General features: G+C 52.5%; 1 protein-coding gene across 2 annotated transcripts in view; it reads right to left on the bottom strand.

Moving 5' to 3' along the window:
• The window catches only part of COL27A1 (collagen type XXVII alpha 1 chain), a 1990256-nt gene that overhangs the window by 1129769 nt on the left and 841361 nt on the right, over positions 1-19126 (bottom strand). The gene's annotated exons all lie outside the window — the stretch shown is intronic.

The following is a 19126-nucleotide window of genomic DNA, read 5'->3' as shown; positions in this document are numbered from 1 at the left end:
AGAGTAGCAGGCATGGGGTCTAAGGGCAGCTTTCATGAGAGTAGGCAGAGGAGCCGGCTTGGGGGTAAAATAAGCTTTCATGAGAGTAGGCAGTGGAGCAGGCATGGGGTCTAAGGGCAGCTTTCATGAGAGTAGGCAGAGGAGCAGGCATGGGGGTCTAAGGGCAGCTTTCATGAGAGTAGGCACAGGAACAGGCATGGGGGTCTAAGGGCAGCTTTCATGAGAGTAGGCAGAGGAGCAGGCATGGGGGTCTAAGGGCAGCTTTCATGAGAGTAGGCACAGGAACAGTCATGAGGGTCTAAGGGCAGCTTTCATGAGAGTAGGCAGTGGAGCAGGCATGGGGTCTAAGGGCAGCTTTCATGAGAGTAGGCAGAGTAGCAGGCATGGGGTCTAAGGGCAGCTTTCATGAGAGTAGACAGTGGAGCAGGCATGGGGGTCTAAGGGCAGCTTTCATGAGAGTAGGCAGAGGAGCCGGCATGGGGGTAAAATAAGCTTTCATGAGAGTAGGCAGTGGAGCAGGCATGGGGTCTAAGGGCAGCTTTCATGAGAGTAGGCAGAGGAGCAGGCATGGGGGTCTAAGGGCAGCTTTCATGAGAGTAGGCACAGGAACAGGCATGGGGGTCTAAGGGCAGCTTTCATGAGAGTAGGCAGAGGAGCAGGCATGGGGGTCTAAGGGCAGCTTTCATGAGAGTAGGCACAGGAACAGGCATGAGGGTCTAAGGGCAGCTTTCATGAGAGTAGGCAGTGGAGCAGGCATGGGGTCTAAGGGCAGCTTTCATGAGAGTAGGCAGAGTAGCAGGCATGGGGTCTAAGGGCAGCTTTCATGAGAGTAGACAGTGGAGCAGGCATGGGGGTCTAAGGGCAGCTTTCATGAGAGTAGGCACAGGAACAGGCATGGGAGTCAAAGGGCAGCTTTCATGAGAGTAGGCAGAGGAGCAGGCATGGGGGTAAAATAAGCTTTCATGAGAGTAGGCAGTGGAGCAGGCATGGGGTCTAAGGGCAGCTTTCATGAGAGTAGGCAGAGGAGCAGGCATGGGGGTCTAAGGGCAGCTTTCATGAGAGTAGGCACAGGAACAGGCATGGGGGTCTAAGGGCAGCTTTCATGAGAGTAGGCAGAATAGCAGGCATGGGGGTCTAAGGGCAGCTTTCATGAGAGTACGCAGAGGAGCAGGCATGGGGTCTAAGGGCAGCTTTCATGAGAGTAGGCAGAGGAGCAGGCATGGGGGTCTAAGGGCAGCTTTCATGAGAGTACGCAGAGGAGCAGGCATGGGGGTCTAAGGGCGGCTTTCATGAGAGTAGGCACAGGAACAGGCATGGGAGTCAAAGGGCAGCTTTCATGAGAGTAGGCAGAGGAGCAGGCATGGGGGTAAAATAAGCTTTCATGAGAGTAGGCAGTGGAGCAGGCATGGGGTCTAAGGGCAGCTTTCATGAGAGTAGGCGTAGTAGCAGGCATGGGATCTAAGGGCAGCTTTCATGAGAGTAGGCGGAGTAGCAGGCATGGGATCTAAGGGCAGCTTTCATGAGAGTAGGCGGAGTAGCAGGCATGGGGTCTAAGGGCAGCTTTTATGAGAGTAGGCAGAGGGGCAGGCATGGGAGTCTAAGGGCAGCTTTCATGAGAGTAGGCACAGGAACAGGCATGGGGGTCTAAAACAAGCTTTCATGAGAGTAGGCAGTGGAGCAGGCATGGGGTCTAAGGGCAGCTTTCATGAGAGTAGGCGTAGTAGCAGGCATGGGATCTAAGGGCAGCTTTCATGAGAGTAGGCGGAGGAGCAGGCATGGGGTCTAAGGGCTGCTTTCATGCGAGTAGGTCGAGGAGCAGGCATGGGGGTAAAATAAGCTTTCATGAGAGTAGGCAGTGGAGCAGGCATGGGGTCTAAGGGCTGCTTTCATGAGAGTAGGTCGAGGAGCAGGCATGGGGTAAAATAAGCTTTCATGAGAGTAGGCAGTGGAGCAGGCATGGGGTCTAAGGGCAGCTTTCATGAGAGTAGGCGTAGTAGCAGGCATGGGATCTAAGGGCAGCTTTCATACGAGTAGACAGAGGAGCAGGCATGGGGTCTAAGGGCAGCATTCATGAGAACAGGCGGAGGAGCAGGCATGGGGTCTAGCTTTCATGAGAGTAGGTGGAGGAGCAGGCATGGGGTCTAAGGACAGCTTTCATGAGAATAGGCGGAGGAGCAGGCATGGGCTCTAGCTTTCATGAGAGTAGGTGGAGGAGCAGGCATGGGGGTCTAAGGGCAGCTTTCATGAGAGTAGGCAGAGGAGCAGGCATGGGGGTCTAAAATAAGCTTTCATGAGAGTAGGCAGTGGAGCAGGCATGGAGTCTAAGGGCAGCTTTCATGAGAGTAGGCGTAGTAGCAGGCACGGGATCTAAGGGCAGCTTTCATGAAAGTAGGCGGAGTAGCAAGCATGGGGTCTAAGGGCAGCTTTTATGAGAGTAGGCAGAGGGACAGGCATGGGGTCTAAGAGCAGCTTTTATGAGAGTAGGCAGAGGGGCAGGCATGGGAGTCTGAGGGCAGCTTTCATGAGAGTAGGCAGAGGAACAGGCATGGGGGTCTAAAATAAACTTTCATGAGAGTAGGCAGTGGAGCAGGCATGGGGTCTAAGGGCAGCTTTTATGAGAGTAGGTGGAGGAGCAGGCATGGGGTCTAAGGGCAGCTTTCATGAGAGTAGGCGGAGCAGCAGGCATGGGGTCTAAGGGCAGCTTTTATGAGAGTAGGCAGAGGGGCAGGCATGAGGGTCTAAGCGCAGCTTTCATGAGAGTAGGCAGAGGAGCAGGCATGGGGTCTAAGGGCAGCTTTCATGAGAGTAGGCAGAGGAGCAGGCATGGGAGTCTAAGGGAAGCTTTCATGAGAGTAGGCAGAGGAACAGGCATGGATATCTAAGATAAGCTTTCATGAGAGTAGGCAGAGGAGCAGGAATGGGGTCTAAGGGCAGCTTTCATGAGAGTAGGCAGGGGATCAGGCATGGGTCTAAGGGCAGCTTTCATGAGAGTAGGTGGAGGAGCAGGCATGGGGGTGTAAGGGCAGCTTTGATGAGAGTAGGCAGAGGAACAGGCATGGGGGTCTAAGGGCAGCTTTCATGCGAGTAGGCAGAGGAGCAGGCATGGGGTCTAAGGGCAGCTTCCATGAGAGGAGGCGGAGGAGCAGGCATGGGGGTCTAAGTGCAGCTTTCATGAGAGTAGGCAGAAGAGCAGCCATGGGAGTCTTAGGGCAGCTTTCATGAGAGTAGGTAGAGGAGCAGGCATGCGAGACAAAGGGCAGCTTTCATGAGAGTAAGCCGAGGAGCAGGCATGGGGGTCTAAGGGCAGCTTCATGCAAGTAGGCAGAGGAGCAGGCATGGGGGTCTAAGGGCAGCTTTCATGAGAGTAAGCGGAGGAGCAGGCCTGGGGGTCTAAAGGCAGCTTTCATGAGAGTAGGCAGAGGAGCAGGCATGGGGGTCTAACGGCAGCTTTCATGAGAGTAGGCGGAGGAGCAGGCATGGGGTCTAAGATAAGCTTGCATGCGAGTAGGCAGAGGAGCAGGTGTGGGGGGCTCTAAGATAAGCTTTCATGAGAGTAGGCGAAGGAGCAGGCATTAGGGTCTAGGGACAGATTTCATGAGAGTAGGCACAGGAGCAGGCATGGGGGTCTAAGGGCAAATTTCATGAGAGTATGCAGAGGAGCAGGCATGGGGGTCTAAAGCCAGCTTTCATGAGAGTAGGCGGAGGAGCAGGCATGTGGGTCTAAGGGCAGCTTTCATGAGCGTAGGCAGAGGAGCAGGCATGGGGGTCTAAGATAAGCTTTCATGAGTGTAGATGGAGTAGCTTGCATGGGGGTCTAAGATAAGCTTTCATGAGTGTAGGTGGTGTAGCAGGCATGGGGTCAAAGGGCAGCTTTCATGAGAGTAGACGGAGGAGAAGGCATGGGGGTCTAAGGGCAGCTTTCATGAGAGAAGGTGGAGGAGCAGGCATGGGGGTCTAAGGGCAGCTTTCATGAGAATAGGCGGAGGAGCAGGCATGGGGGGGTCTAAGGGCAGCTTTCATGAGAGTAGGCCGAGGAGCAGGCATGGGGGTCTAAGATAAGTTTGAATGAGAGTAAGCGGAATAGCAGGCATGGCTAAGGGCAGCTTTCATGAGAGTAGGCGGAGGAGCAGGCATGGGGGTCTAAGGGCAGCTTTCATGAGAGTAGGCAGAGGAGCAGGCATGGGGTCTAAGGGCAGCATTCATGAGAGTAGGCGGAGGAGCAGACATGGGGGTCTAAGGGCAGCTTTCATGAGAGTGGGCAAATGAGCAGGCATGGGGGTCTAAAGCCAGCTTTCATGAGAGTAGGTGAAGGAGCAGGCATGTGGGTCTAAGGGCAGCTTTCATGACAGTAGGCAGAGGAGCAGGCATGGGGGTCTAAGGGCAGCTTCATGCAAGTAGGCAGAGGAGGAGGCATGGGGGTCTAAGGGCAGCTTCATGCAAGTAGGCAGAGGAGCAGGCATGGGGGTCTAAGGGCAGCTTCATGTGAGTAGGCCGAGGAGCAGGCATGGGGGTCTAAGATAAGCTTTAATGAGAGTAGGCGGAGTAGCAGGCATGGGGTCTAAGGGCAGCTTTCATGAGAGTAGGCGGAGGAACACGCATGGGGGTCTAAGGGCAGCATTCATGAGAGTAGGCGGCGGAGCAGACATGGGGGTCTAAGGGCAGCTTTCATGAGAGTGGGAAAATGAACAGGCATGGGGGTCTAAAGCCAGCTTTCATGAGAGTAGGTGGAGGAGCAGGCATGTGGGTCTAAGGGCAGCTTTCATGACAGTAGGCAGAGGAGCAGGCATGGGGGTCTAAGGGCAGCTTCATGCAAGTAGGCAGAGGAGCAGGCATGGGGGTCTAAGGGCAGCTTCATGCAAGTAGGCAGAGGAGAAGGCATGGGGGTCTAAGGCCAGCTTCATGTGAGTAGGCCGAGGAGCAGGCATGGGGGTCTAAGATAAGCTTTAATGAGAGTAGGCGGAGTAGCAGGCATGGGTCTAAGGGCAGCTTTCATGAGAGTAGGCGGAGGAACACGCATGGGGGTCTAATGGCAGCTTTAAAGAGAGTAGGCAGAGGAGACGGCATGAGGGTCTAAGGGCAGCTTTCATGAGAGTAGGCAGAGGAGAATCCATGGGGGTCTAAGAGCATCATTCATTGGAGTAGGGGGAGAAGCAGGCCTGGGGTCTAAGGGCAGCTTTCATGAGAGTAGGCAAAGGAGCAGGCATAGGGGTCTAACGACAGCTTTCATGAGAGTAGGTGGAGGAGCAGGCCTGGGGGTCTAAGGGCAGCTTTTATGAGAGTAGGCAGAGGAGCAGCCATGGGAATCTAAGGGCAGCTTTCATGAGAGTAGACAGAGGAGCCGACATAGGGGGTCTAAGATAAGCTTTCTTGAGAGTAGGCAGAGTAGCAGGCATGGGGGTCTAAGGGCAGCCTTCATGAGAGCAGGCAGAGGAGCAGGCATGGGGTCTAAGGGCAGCTTTCATGAGAGTAGGCGGAGGAGCAGGCATGTGGGTCTAAGGGCAGCTTTCATGAGAGTAGGCAGAGGAGCAGGCATAGGAGTCTAAAGGCAGCATTCATGAGAGTAGGTGGAGGAGCAGGCATGAGGGTCTAAGGGCAGCTTTCATGAGAGAAGGCAGAGGAGCAGGCATTGGGGTCTAAAGCCAGCTTTCATGAAAGTAGGCAGAGGAGCAGGCATGTGGGTCTAAGGGCAGCTTTCATGAGAGTAGGCAGAGGAGCAGGCATGGGGGTCTAAGGGCTGCTTCATCCAAGTAGGCAGAGGAGCAGGCATGGGGGTCTAAAGCCAGATTTCATGTGAGTAGGCAGACGAGCAGGCATGGGAGTCTAAGGGCAGCTTTCATGAGAGTAGGCAGAGGAGCAGGCATGGGGGTCTAAACTAAGCTTTCATGAGAGTAGCCGGAGTAGCGGGCATGGGGTCTAAGGGCAGCTTTCATGAGAGTAGGTGGAGGAGCAGGCATGGGGTTCTAATTGCAGCTTTTATGAGATCAGGCGGAGAAGCAGGCATGGGGTCTAAGGGCAGCTTTCATGAGAGTAGGCAGAGGATCAAGCAGGGGGGTCTAAGAGCAGCTTTCATGAGAGTAGGCCGAGGAGCAGGCATATTCATGAGAGTAGGCGGAGGAGCAGCCATGGGAGTCTAAGATAATCTTTCATGAGAGTAGGCGGAGGAGCAGGCATGGGGTTCTAAGGGCAGCTTTCATGAGAGTAGGCGGAGGAGCAGGCATGGGGTCTAAGGGCAGCTTTCATGAGAGTAGGCCGCGGAGCATGCATGGGGGTCTAAGATAAGCTTTCGTGAGAGTAGGTGGAGTAGCAAGCATGGGGTCTAAGGGCAATTTTCATGAGAGTAGGCGGAGGAGCATTCATGGGGGTCTAAGGGCAACTTTCATGAGAGTAGGCAGAGGAGCAGGCACGGGGTTTACAGGCAGCTTTCATGAGAGTAAGCAGAGGAGCAGGCATGAGGGTCTAAGGTCAGCTTCATGCGAGTAGGCAGAGGAGCAGGCATGGGGGTCTAAGGGCAGCTTTCATGAGAGTAGGACGTGAGCAGGCATGGGGGTCTAATGGCAGCTTTCATGAGAGTAGGCAGAGGAGCAGGCATGAGGGTCTAAGGACAGCTTTCATGAGAGTAGGCAGAGGAGCAGACATGTGGGTCTAAAATAAGCATTTATGCGAGTAGGCAGAGGATCAGGCATGGGGGTCCAAGTGCAACTTTCATGAGAGTAGGCGGAGGAGAAGCCATGGAGGTCTAAGAGCAGTATTCATTGGAGTAGGCGGAGAAGCAGGCCTGGGGTCTAAGGGTAGCTTTCATGAGAGTAGGCAAAGGAGCAGGCATGGGGGTCTAAGGGCAGCTTTCATGAAAGTAAGTGGAGGAACAGTCCTGGGGGTTTAAGGGCAGCTTTCATGCGAGTATGCAGAGGAGCATGCATGGGAGTCTAAGGGCAGCTTTTATGAGAGTAGACAAAGGAGCCGGCAAGGGGGTCTAAGATAAGCTTTCATGAGAGTAGGCGGGGTAGCAGGCATGGGGGTCTAAGGGCAGCTTTCATGAGAGCAGGAGGAGGAGCAGGCATGGGGTATAAAGGCAGCTTTCATGAAAGTAGGCAGAGGAGCAGGCATGGGGTCTAAGGGCAGCTTTCATGAGAGTAGGCCAAGGAGCAGGCATGGGGGTCTAAGGGCTGCTTTCATGAGAGTAGGCAGAGGAGCAGGCATGGGGGTCTAACATAAGCTTTCATGAGAGCAGGCGGAGGAGCAGGCATGGGGTCTAAGGGCAGCTTTCATGAGAGTAGGCGGAGGAGCAGGCATGGGGTCTAAGGGCTGCTTTCATGAGAGTAGGTCGAGGAGCAGGCATGGGGGTCTAAGGGCAGCTTTCATGAGAGTAGGAAGAGGAGCAGGCATGGGGGTCTAAGATAAGCTTTCATGAGAGTAGGCGGAGTAGCAGGCATGGGGGTCTAAGGGCAGCTTTCATGAGAGCAGGCGGAGGAGCAGGTATGGGGGTCTAAAGGGCAGCTTTTATGAGAGTAGGCGGAGGAGCAGGCATGGGGTCTAAGGGCAGCTTTCATAAGAGTAGGCTGAGGAGCAGGCATGGGGGTCTAAGATAAGCTTTCATGAGAATAGGCGGAGTAGCAGGCATGGGGTCTAAGGGCAGCTTTCATGAGAGTAGGCGTAGGAGCAGGCATGAGGGTCTAAGGGCAGCTTCATGCGAGTAGGCAGAGGAGCACGCATGGGGGTCTAAGGGCAGCTTTCATGAGAGTAGGTAGAGGAGCAGGCAAGGAGTCTAAGGGCAGCTTTCATGAGAGTAGGCGGAGGAGCAGGCATGAGGGTCTAAGGGCAGCTTCATGTGAATAGGCAGAGGAGCAGGCATGGGGGTCTAAGGGCAGCTTTCATGAGTGTAGATGGAGGAGCAGGCCTGGGGGGTAGGGGCAGCTTTCATGAGAGAAGGCAGAGGAGGAGGCATGGGGGTCCAAAGCCAGCTTTCATGAGAGTAGGCAGAGGAGCGGGCATGTGGGTCTAAGGGGAGCTTTCATGAGAGTAGGCAAAGGAGCAGGCATGGGGGTCTAGGGGCAGCTTCATGCAAGTAGGCAGAGGAGCAGGCATGGGGGTCTAAGGGCAGCTTCATGCGAGTAGGCAGAGGAGCAGGCATGGGAGTATAAGGGCAGCTTTCATGAGAGTTAGCAGAGGAGCTGGCATGGGGGTCTAAGATAAGCTTTTATGAGAGTAGGCGGAGTAGCAGGCATGGGGTCTAAGAGCAGCTTTCATGAGAGCAGGCGGAGGAGCAGGCATGGGGGTCTAAGGGCAGCTTTCATGAGAGTAGGCAGTGGAGTAGGCATGGGGTCTAAGGGCAGCTTTCATGAGAGTAGGCGGAGTAGCAGGCATGGGGTCTAAGGGCAGCTTTCATGAGAGTATGCCGAGGAGCAGGCATGGGGGTCTAAGATAAGCTTTCATGAGAGTAGGCGGAGAAGTGGGCATGTGCTCTAAGGGCAGCTTTCATGAGAGTAGGTAGAGGAGCAGGCATGGGGGTCTAAGGGCAGCTTTCATGAGAGTAGGCAGAGGAGCAGGCATGGGGGTCTAATAGCAGCTTTCATGAGAGTAGGCAGAGGAGCAGGCATGAGGGTTTAAGGACAGATTTCATGAGAGAAGACGAAGGAGCAGACATGGGGTCGAAAATAAGCTTTCATACGAGTAGACAGAGGAGCAGGCATGGGGGTCTAAGGGCAGCTTTCATGAGAGTAGGTGGAGGAGCAGGCATGGGGTCTATAAGGTCAGCTTTCATGAGAGTAGGTAAAGGAGCAGGCCTGTGGTCTAAAAGCAGCATTCATGAGAGTAGGCAGAGGAGCAGGCTGGGGTCTAAGGGCAGCTTTCATGAGAGTAGGTGGAGAAGCAGGCATGAGGTCTAAGGACAGCTTTCATGAGAGAAGACGAAGGGGCAGACATGGGGTCGAAAATAAGTTTTCATACGAGTAGACAGAGGAGCAGGCATGGGGGTCTAAGGGCAGCATTCATGAGAGTAGGCAGAGGAGCAGGCTGGGGTCTAAGGGCAGCTTTCATGAGAGTAGGTGGAGAAGCAGGCATGAGGTCTAAGGACAGCTTTCATGAGAATAGGCGGAGGAGCAGGCATGGGGGTCTAAGGGAAGCTTTCATGAGAGTAGGTGGAGGAGCAGGCATGAGGGTCTAACGGCAGCTTTCATAAGAGTAGGCCGAGGAGCAGGCATGGGGGTCTAAGATAAGCTTTCATGAGAGTAGGCGGAGTAGCAGGCATGGGGTCTAAGGGCAGCTTTCATGAGAGTAGGCAGAGGAGCAGGCATGAGGGTCTAAGGGCAGCTTCATGCTAGTAGGCAGGGGAGCACGCATGAGGGTCTAAGGGCAGCTTTCATGAGAGTAGGTAGAGGAGCAGGCATTGAGTCTAAGGGCAACTTTCATGAGAGTAGGCGGAGGAGCAGGCATGAGGGCCTAAGGGCAGCTTCATGCGAGTAGGCGGAGTAGCAGGCATGGGGTCTAAGGGCAGCTTTCATGAGGGTAGGCGGAGGAGCAGGCATGGGGTCTATGGGCAGCTTTCGTGCGAGTAGGCAGAGGAGCAGGCATAGGGGTCTCAGGGCAGCTTTCATGAGAGTAGGCCGAGGAGCAGGCATGGGGGTCTAAGATAAGCTTTCATGAGAGTAGGCGGAGTAGCGGGCATGGGCTCTAAGGGCAGCTTTCATGAGAGTTGGCGGAGGAGCAGGAATGGGGTTCTGAGGGCAGCTTTCATGAGAGCAGGCGGAGGAGCAGGCATGGGGGTCTAAGGGCAGCTTTCATGAGAGTAGGCAGAGGTGCAGGCATGGGGGTCTAAGGGCAGCTTTCATGAGAGTAGGCCGAGGAGCAGGCATGGGGGTGTAAGGGCAGCTTTCATGAGAGCAGGCAGAGAAGCAGGCATGGGGTTTAAGGGCAGCTTTCATGAGAGTAGGTAGAGGAGCAGGCATGAGGGTCTAAGGGCAGCTTCATGCGAATAGGCAGAGGAGCAGGCATGGGGGTCTAAGGGCAGCTTTCATGAGAGTAGGTGGAGGAGCAGGTATGGGGTGTAATGGCAGCTTTCATGAGAGTAGGCAGAGGAGCAGGCATGAGGGTCTAAGGACAGCTTTCATGAGTGAAGGCGGAGGAGCAGACATGGGGTCTAAAATAAGCTTTCATGCGAGCAGGCAGAGGAGCAGGCATGGGGGTCTAAGGGCAGCTTTCATGAGAGTAGGCGGAGGAGCAGGCATGGGGGTCTAAAATAAGCTTTCATGAGAGTAGGCGGAGTAGCAGGCATGGGGGGCTAAGGGCAGCATTCATGAGAGTAGGCGGAGGAGCAGGCATGGTGTCTATAAGGTCAGCTTTCATGAGAGTAGGTAAAGGAGCAGGCCTGTGGTTTAAGGGCAGCATTCATGAGAGTAGGCGGAGGAGCAGGCTGGGGTCTAAGGGCAGCTTTCATGAGAGTAGGTGGAGAAGCAGGCATGGGGTCTAAGGAGAGCTTTCATGAGAATAGGCGGAGGAGCAGGCATGGGGTCTAGCTTTCATGAGAGTAGGTGGAGGAGCAGGCATGAGGGCCTAAGGACAGCTTTCATGAGAGTAGGCAGAGGAGCAGGCATGGGGGTCTAAGATAAGCTTTCATGGGAGTAAGCGGAGTAGCAGGCATGGGGTCTAAGGGCAGCTTTCATGCGAGTAGGTGGAGGAGCAGGCCTGGGGGGGTCTAAGGGCAGCTTTCATGAGAGTAGGCGGAGGAGCAGGTCTGGGGGATCTAAGGGCAGCTTTTCTGAGAGTAGGTGGAGGAACAGGCATGAGGGTCTAAGGACATCTTTCATGAGAATAGGCAGAGGAGCAGGCATGGTCGTCTAAGGGCAGCTTTCATGAGAGTAGGCGGAGGAGCAGGCATGGGGGTCTAAGATAAGCTTTCATGAGAGTAGGCAGAGTAGCAGGCATGGGGGTCTAAGGGCAGCATTCATGAGAGTAGGCGGAGGAGCAGGCATGGTGTCTATAAGGTCAGCTTTCATGAGAGTAGGTAAAGGTGTAGGCCAGTGGTTTAAGGGCAGCATTCATGAGAGTAGGCGGAGGAGCAGGCATGGTGTCTATAAGGTCAGCTTTCATGAGAGTAGGTAAAGGAGCAGGCCTGTGGTTTAAGGGCAGCATTCATGAGAGTAGGCAGAGGAGCAGGCTGGGGTCTAAGGGCAGCTTTCATGAGAGTAGTTGGAGAAGCAGGCATGGGGTCTAAGGACAGCTTTCATGAGAATAGGCGGAGGAGCAGGCATGGGGTCTAGCTTTCATGAGAGTAGGTGGAGGAGCAGGCATGAGGGTCTAAGGACAGCTTTCATGAGAGTAGGCAGAGGAGCAGGCATGGGGGTCTAAAATAAGCTTTCATGGGAGTAGGCGGAGTAGTAGGCATGGGGTCTAAGGGCAACTTTCATGAGAGTAGGTGGAGGAGCAGGTCTGGGTGGTCTAAGGGCAGCTTTCATGAGAGTAGGCGGAGGAGCAGGTCTTGGGGATCTAAGGGCAGCTTTCCTGAGAGTAGGTGGAGGAGCAGGCATGAGGGTCTAAGGACAGCTTTCATGAGAGTAGGCAGAGGAGCAGGCTTGGGCGTCTAAGATAAGCTTTCATGAGAGTTGGCGGAGTTGCAGGTATGGGGTCTAAGTACAGCTTTCATAAGAGTAGGTGGAGGAGCAGTCCTGGGGGGTCTAAGGGCAGCTTTCATGAGAGTAGTTGGAGGAGCAGGTCTGGGGGATCTAAGGGCAGCTTTCATGAGAGTAGGCGGAGGAGCAGGCAAGGCAACTAGGAGCAGTCAAGAGCATAATGCATTAGAGAAGGCACATGAGCAGGCATGGGATTTGACACTGTTCTTCGTTTTTTTTTTCTTATTTCAGCTGCTTATCAGAACATTCTTTCTATAAAGATCAGGTGTGAATGATTTTACCGGACTTGGTTTTAACTTATGCAACAGAGATAAACATTCCTTCACAAGACCAAGCAATACCATTCCCAGCCCAAGACCAAGCATTACCATTCCCAGCCCAAGACCAAGCAAACCATTCCAAGTCCAAGACCAAGCAATACTATTCCCCACACAAGACCAAGCAATACCATTCCCAGCCCAAGATCAAGCAAACCATTCCCAGTCCAAGACCAAGCAATACCATTCCCAAACCAAGACAATACAAACCATTCCCAGCCCAAGACCAAGCAATACCATTCTCAGCCCAAGACCAAGCAAACCATTCCCATTCCAAGGCCAAGCAAAACCATTCCCCACACAAGACCAAGCAATACCATTCCCAGCCCAAGATCAAGCAAACCATTCCCAGTCCAAGACCAAGCAATACCATTCCCAAACCAAGACAATGCAAACCATTCCCAGCCCAAGACCAAGCAATACCATTCTCAGCCCAAGACCAAGCAAACCATTCCCAGACCAAGACCAAGAAATACCATTCCCAGCCCAGACCAAGCAATACCATTCCCGGCCCAAGACCAAGCAATACCATTCCAAGCCAAGACCAATCAATACCATTCCCAGCCCAAGACCAAGCAATACCATTCCCCACCTAAAACCAAGCAATACCATTTCCAGCCCAGGACCAAGCAATACCATTCCAGCCCAAGACCAAACAATAGCATTCCCAGCCCAAGACCAAGCAATAACCTCCCCGCAAAAGACCAAGCAATACTATTCCCAGCCCACGACCAACTAATACCATTCCCAGCCCAAGACCAAGCAATACCATTCCCCGCCTAAGACCAAGCAATACCATTCCCAGCCCAAGACCAAGCAATACCATTCCCCGCCTAAGACCAAGCAATACCATTCCCAGCCCAAGACCAAGCAATACCATTCCCAGCTCAAGTCCAAGCAATACCATTCCCAGCCTAAGACCAAGCAATATCATTCCCAGCCCAAGAACAAGCAATACCATTCCCAGCCCAAGACCAAGCAATACCATTCCCAGCTCAAGACCAAGCAATAGCATGCCCAGCCCAAGACCAAGCAATACCATTCCCAGCTCAAGAACAAGCACTACTGTTTCCAGCCCAAGAACAAGCAATACCATTCCCAGCCAAGACCAAGCAAACCATTCCCACCCAAGATCAAGCAATACCACTCCCAGCCCAAGACCGAGCAATACCATTCCCAGCCCAAGACCACGAATACGATTCCCAGCCCAAGACCAAGCAATACCATTCCCAGCCCAAGACCAAGCAATACCATTCCCCTCTCAAGACCAAGCAATACCATTCCCAGTCCAAGACCAAGCTATACCATTCCAGCCCAAGACCAAGCAATAGCATTCCCAGCCCAAGACCAAGCAATAGCATTCCCCGCAAAAGACCAAGCAATACCATTCCCAGCCCAAGAACAAGCAATACCATTCCCAGCCCAAGACCAAGCAATAGTATTCCCAGCCCAAGACCAAGCAATACCATTCCCAGCCCAAGACCAAGCAATACCATTCCCAGCCCAACACCAAGTAAACCATTTCCAGTCCGAGACCAAGCAATACTATTCTCCTCTCAAGACCAAGCAATACCATTCCCAGCCCAAGGCCAAGCAATACCATTCCAGCCGAAGACCAAGCAATAGCATTCCCAGCCCAAGACCAAGCAATAGCTTCCCCGCAAAAGACCAAGCAATACCATTCCCAGCCCAAGACCAAGCAATACCATTCCCAGCCCAAGACCAAGCAATACCATTCCCCGCCTAAGACCAAGCAATACCATTCCCAGCCCAAGACCAAGAAATACCATTCCAAGCTCAAGACCAATCAATACCATTCCCAGCCCAAGACGAAGCAATATCATTCCCAGCCCAAGACCAAGCAAACCATTCCCAGCCCAAGACCAAGCAATACCATCCCCAGCCCAAGACCAAGCAATACCATTCCCAGCTCACGAACAAGCAATTCTGTTCCCAGCATAAGACCAAGCAGTACCATTCCCAGCCAAGACGAAGCAATACCATTCCCAACCCAAGGCCAAGCAAGTCATTCCCAGCCCAAGACCAAGCAATACCATTCCCAGCTCAAGAACAAGCAATACCGTTCCCAGCCCAAGACCAAGCAATACCATTCCCAGCCAAGACCAAGCAATACCATTCCCAACCCAAGACCAAGCAAACCATTCCCAGCCCAAGACCAAGCAATACCATTCCCAGCTCAAGAACAAGCAATACTGTTCCCAGGCCAAGACCAAGCAATACCCTTCCCAGCTCAAGACCAAGCAATACCATTCCCCTCTCAAGACCAAGCAATACCATTCCCAGTCCAAGACCAAGCTATACCATTCCAGCCCAAGAGCAAGCAATAGCATTCCCAACCCAAGACCACGCAATAGCATTCCCCGCAAGAGACCAAGTAATACCATTCCCAGCCCAAGAACAAGCAATACAATTCCTAGCCCAAGAACAAGCAATACCATTCCCAGCCCAAGACCAAGCAATAACATTCCCAGCCCAAGACCATGCAATACCATTCCCAGCCCAAGACAGAAGCAATACCATTCCCAGCCCAAGACCAAGTAAACCTTTTCCAGTCCAAGACCAAGCAATACCACTCCCCTCTCAAGACCAAGTAATACCATTCCCAGCCCAAGACCAAGCAATACCATTCCAGCCCAAGACCAAGCAATAGCATTCCCAGCCCAAGACCAAGCAATAGCTTCCGCGCAAAAGACCAAGCAATACCATTCCCAGCCCAAGACCAAGCAATACCATTCCCCGCCTAAGACCAAGCAATACCATTCCCGGCCCAAGACCAAGCAATACCATTCCCAGCTCAAGACCAATCAATACCATTCCCAGCCCAAGACGAAGCAACATCATCCCCAGCCCAAGACCAAGCAAACCATTCCCAGGCCAGGACCAAGCAATACCATTCCCCACACAAGAACAAGCAATACCATTGCCAGCCCAGGACCAAGCAATACCATTCCCAGTTCAAGAACAAGCAATACGGTTCCCAACCCAAGACCAAGCAGTACCATTCCCAGCCAAGACGAAGCAATACCATTCCCAATCCAAGATCAGGCAAACCATTCCCAGCCCAAGACCAAGCAATAGCTTCCCCGCAAAAGACCAATCAATACCATTCCCAGCCCAAGACCAAGCAATACCATACCCAGCCCAAGACCAAGCAATACCATTCCCCGCCTAAGACCAAGCAATACCATTCCCAGCCCAAGACCAAGCAATACCATTCCCAGCTCAAGACCAATCAATACCATTCCCATTCCAAGACGAAGCAATATCATCCCCAGCCCAAGACCAAGCAAACCATTCCCAGCCCAAGACCAAGCAATACCATTCCCCACACAAGAACAAGCAATACCATTCCCAGCCCAAGACCAAGCAATACCATTCCCAGCCCAAGACCAAGCAATACCATTCCCAGCTCAAGATCAAGCAATACTGTTCCCAGCCCAAGACTAAGCAGTACCATTCCGAGCCAAGACGAAGCAATACCATTCCCAACTCAAGACCAAGCAAACCATTCCCAGCCCAAGAGCAAGCAATTCCATTCCCAGCTCAAGAACAAGCAATACTGTTCCCAGCTCAAGAGCAAGCAATACCATTCCCAGGCAAGACCAAGCAATACCATTCCCAACCCAAGACCAAGCAAACCATTCCCAGCCCAAGACCAATCAATACCATTCCCAGCTCAAGAACAAGCAATACTGTTCCCAGCCCAAGACCAAGCAATACTGTTCCCAGCCAAGATCAAGCAATACAATTCCCAGCCAAGATCAAGCAATACCACTCCCAGCCCAAGACCGAGCAATACCATTCCCAACCCAAGACCACGCATACCATTCCCAGCCCAAGACCAAGCAATACCATTTCCAGACCAAGACCGAGCAATACCATTGCCTGCTCAAGACCAAGCAATACCATTGCCCGCCCAAGACCAAGCAATACCATTCCTAGCCCAAGACCAAGCAATACCATTCCCAACCCAAGACCAAGCAATATCATTCCCAGCCCAAGACCAAGCAATACCATTCCCAGCCCAAGACCAAGCAATACCATTCCCAGCCCAAGACCAAGCAATACCATTCACCACCTAAGACCAAGCAATACCATTCCCAGGCCAAGACCAAGCAATAACATTCCCAGCCCAAGACCAAGTAAACCATTTCCAGTCCAAACACAAACAATACCATTCCCCACACAAGACCAAGCAATACCATTTGCAACCCAAGACCAAGCAGCCATTCCCAGCCCAAGACCAAGCAATACCATTCCCAGCCCAAGACCAAGCAATACCATTCCGCACCCAATACCAAGCAATACCATTCCCTGCCCAAGACCAAGCAATACCATTCCGAGCCCAAGACCAAGCAATACCATTCGCAGCCCAAGACCAATCAATACCATTCCCAGCCCAAGATCAAGCAAACCATTCCCAGCCCAAGACCAAGTACTACCATTCCCCACACAAGAACAAGCAATACCATTCCAAGCCTAAAACCAAGCAATACCAGTCCCAGCGCAAGAACAAGCAATACTGTTCCTAGCCCAAGACCAAGCAATACCATTCCCAGCCAAGACAAAGCAATACCATTCCAAATCCAAGACCAAGCAAACCATTCCCAACCAAGATCAAGCAATACAACTCCCAGCCCAAGACCGAGAAATACCATTCCCAGCCCAAGACCACGAATACCATTCCCAGCCCAATACCAAGCAATACCATTCCCAGCCCAAGACCGAGCAATACCATTGCCTGCCCAAGACCAAGCAATACCATTGCCCGCCCAAGACCAAGCAATAACATTCCCAGCCCAAGACCAAGTAAACCATTTCCAGTCCAAGACCAAACAATACCATTCCCCACACAAGACCAAGTAATACCATTTGCAACCCAAGACCAAGCAAACCATTCCCAGCCCAAGACCAAGCAATACCATTCCCAGCCCAAGACCAAGGAATACCATTCTGTACCCAATACCAAGCAATACCATTCCCTGCCCAAGACCAAGCAATACCATTCCGAGCCCAAGACCAAGCAATACCATTCGCAGCCCAAGACCAATCAATACCATTGCCAGCCCAAGACCAAGCAATATCATTCCCAGCCCAAGATCAAGCAAACCATTCCCAGCCCAAGACCAAGTACTACCATTCCCCACACAAGAACAAGCAATACCATTCCCAGCCCAAGACCAAGCAATACCATTCCCAGCTCAAGAACAAGCAATACTGTTCCCAACCCAAGACCAAGTACTACCATTCCCCACACAAGAACAAGCAATACCATTCCCAGCCCAAGACCGAGCAATACCATTCCCAGCCCAAGACCACGAATACCATTCCCAGCCCAATACCAAGCAATACCATTCCCAGCCCAAGACCGAGCAATACCATTGCCTGCCCAAGACCAAGCAATACCATTGCCCGCCCAAGACCAAGCAATACCATTCCCAGCCCAAGACCAAGCAATATCATTCCAAGCCCAAGACCAAGCAATACCATTCCCAGCCCAAGACCAAGCAATACCATTCCAAGCACAAGACCAAGCAATACCATTCCCCATCTAAGACCAAGCAATACCATTCCCAGCCCAAGACCAAGCAATACCATTCCCAGCCCAAGACCAAGTATACCATTTCCATTCCAAGACCAAGCAATACCATTCCCCACACAAGACCAAGCAATACCATTTGCAACCCAAGACCAAGCAAACCATTTCCAGCCCAAGACCAAGCAATACCATTCCCAGCCCAAGACCAAGCAATACCATTCCGCACCCAATACCAAGCAATACCATTCCCTGCCCAAGACCAAGCAATACCATTCCCAGCCCAAGACCAAGCAATACCATTCCCCTCTCAAGACCAAGCAATACCATTACCAGCCCAAGACCAAGCAATACCATTCCCAGCCCAAGACCAAGCAAACCATTCCCAGTCCAAGACCAAGCAATACCATTCCCAAACCAAGACAATGCAAACCATTCCCAGCCCAAGACCAAGCAATACCATTCCCAGCCCAAGATCAAGCAAACCATTCCCAGTCCAAGACCAAGCAATACCATTCCCAAACCAAGACAATGCAAACCATTCCCAGCCCAAGACCAAGCAATACCATTCTCAGCCCAAGACCAAGCAAACCATTCCCAGACCAAGACCAAGAAATCCCATTCCCAGCCCAGACCAAGCAATACCATTCCAAGCCAAGACCAATCAATACCATTCCCAGCCCAAGACCAAGCAATACCATTCCCCACCTAAAACCAAGCAATACCATTTCCAGCCCAGGACCAAGCAATACCATTCCAGCCCAAGACCAAACAATAGCATTCCCAGCCCAAGACCAAGCAATAACCTCCCCGCAAAAGACCAAGCAATACTATTCCCAGCCCACGACCAACTAATACCATTCCCAGCCCAAGACCAAGCAATACCATTCCCCGCCTAAGACCAAGCAATACCATTCCCAGCCCAAGACCAAGCAATACCATTCCCCGCCTAAGACCAAGCAATACCATTCCCAGCCCAAGACCAAGCAATACCATTCCCAGCTCAAGTCCAAGCAATACCATTCCCAGCCTAAGACCAAGCAATATCATTCCCAGCCCAAGAACAAGCAATACCATTCCCAGCCCAAGACCAAGCAATACCATTCCCAGCTCAAGACCAAGCAATAGCATTCCCAGCCCAAGACCAAGCAATACCATTCCCAGCTCAAGAACAAGCACTACTGTTTCCAGCCCAAGAACAAGCAATACCATTCCCAGCCAAGACCAAGCAAACCATTCCCACCCAAGATCAAGCAATACCACTCCCAGGCCAAGACCGAGCAATACCATTCCCAGCCCAAGACCACGAATACGATTCCCAGCCCAAGACCAAGCAATACCATTCCCAGCCCAAGACCAAGCAATACCATTCCCCTCTCAAGACCAAGCAATACCATTCCCAGTCCAAGACCAAGCTATACCATTCCAGCCCAAGACCAAGCAATAGCATTCCCAGCCCAAGACCAAGCAATAGCATTCCCCGCAAAAGACCAAGCAATACCATTCCCAGCCCAAGAACAAGCAATACCATTCCCAGCCCAAGACCAAGCAATAGTATTCCCAGCCCAAGACCAAGCAATACCATTCCCAGCCCAAGACCAAGCAATACCATTCCCAGCCCAACACCAAGT

Source organism: Ambystoma mexicanum, chromosome 8, assembly GCF_040938575.1.
Source record: "Ambystoma mexicanum isolate Mex_15411 chromosome 8, UKY_AmexF1_1, whole genome shotgun sequence".
Lineage (NCBI taxonomy): Eukaryota > Metazoa > Chordata > Amphibia > Caudata > Ambystomatidae > Ambystoma > Ambystoma mexicanum.
Note: the sequence above shows the minus strand (reverse complement) of the source record. Positions and strands in the feature narration are given on the sequence as shown.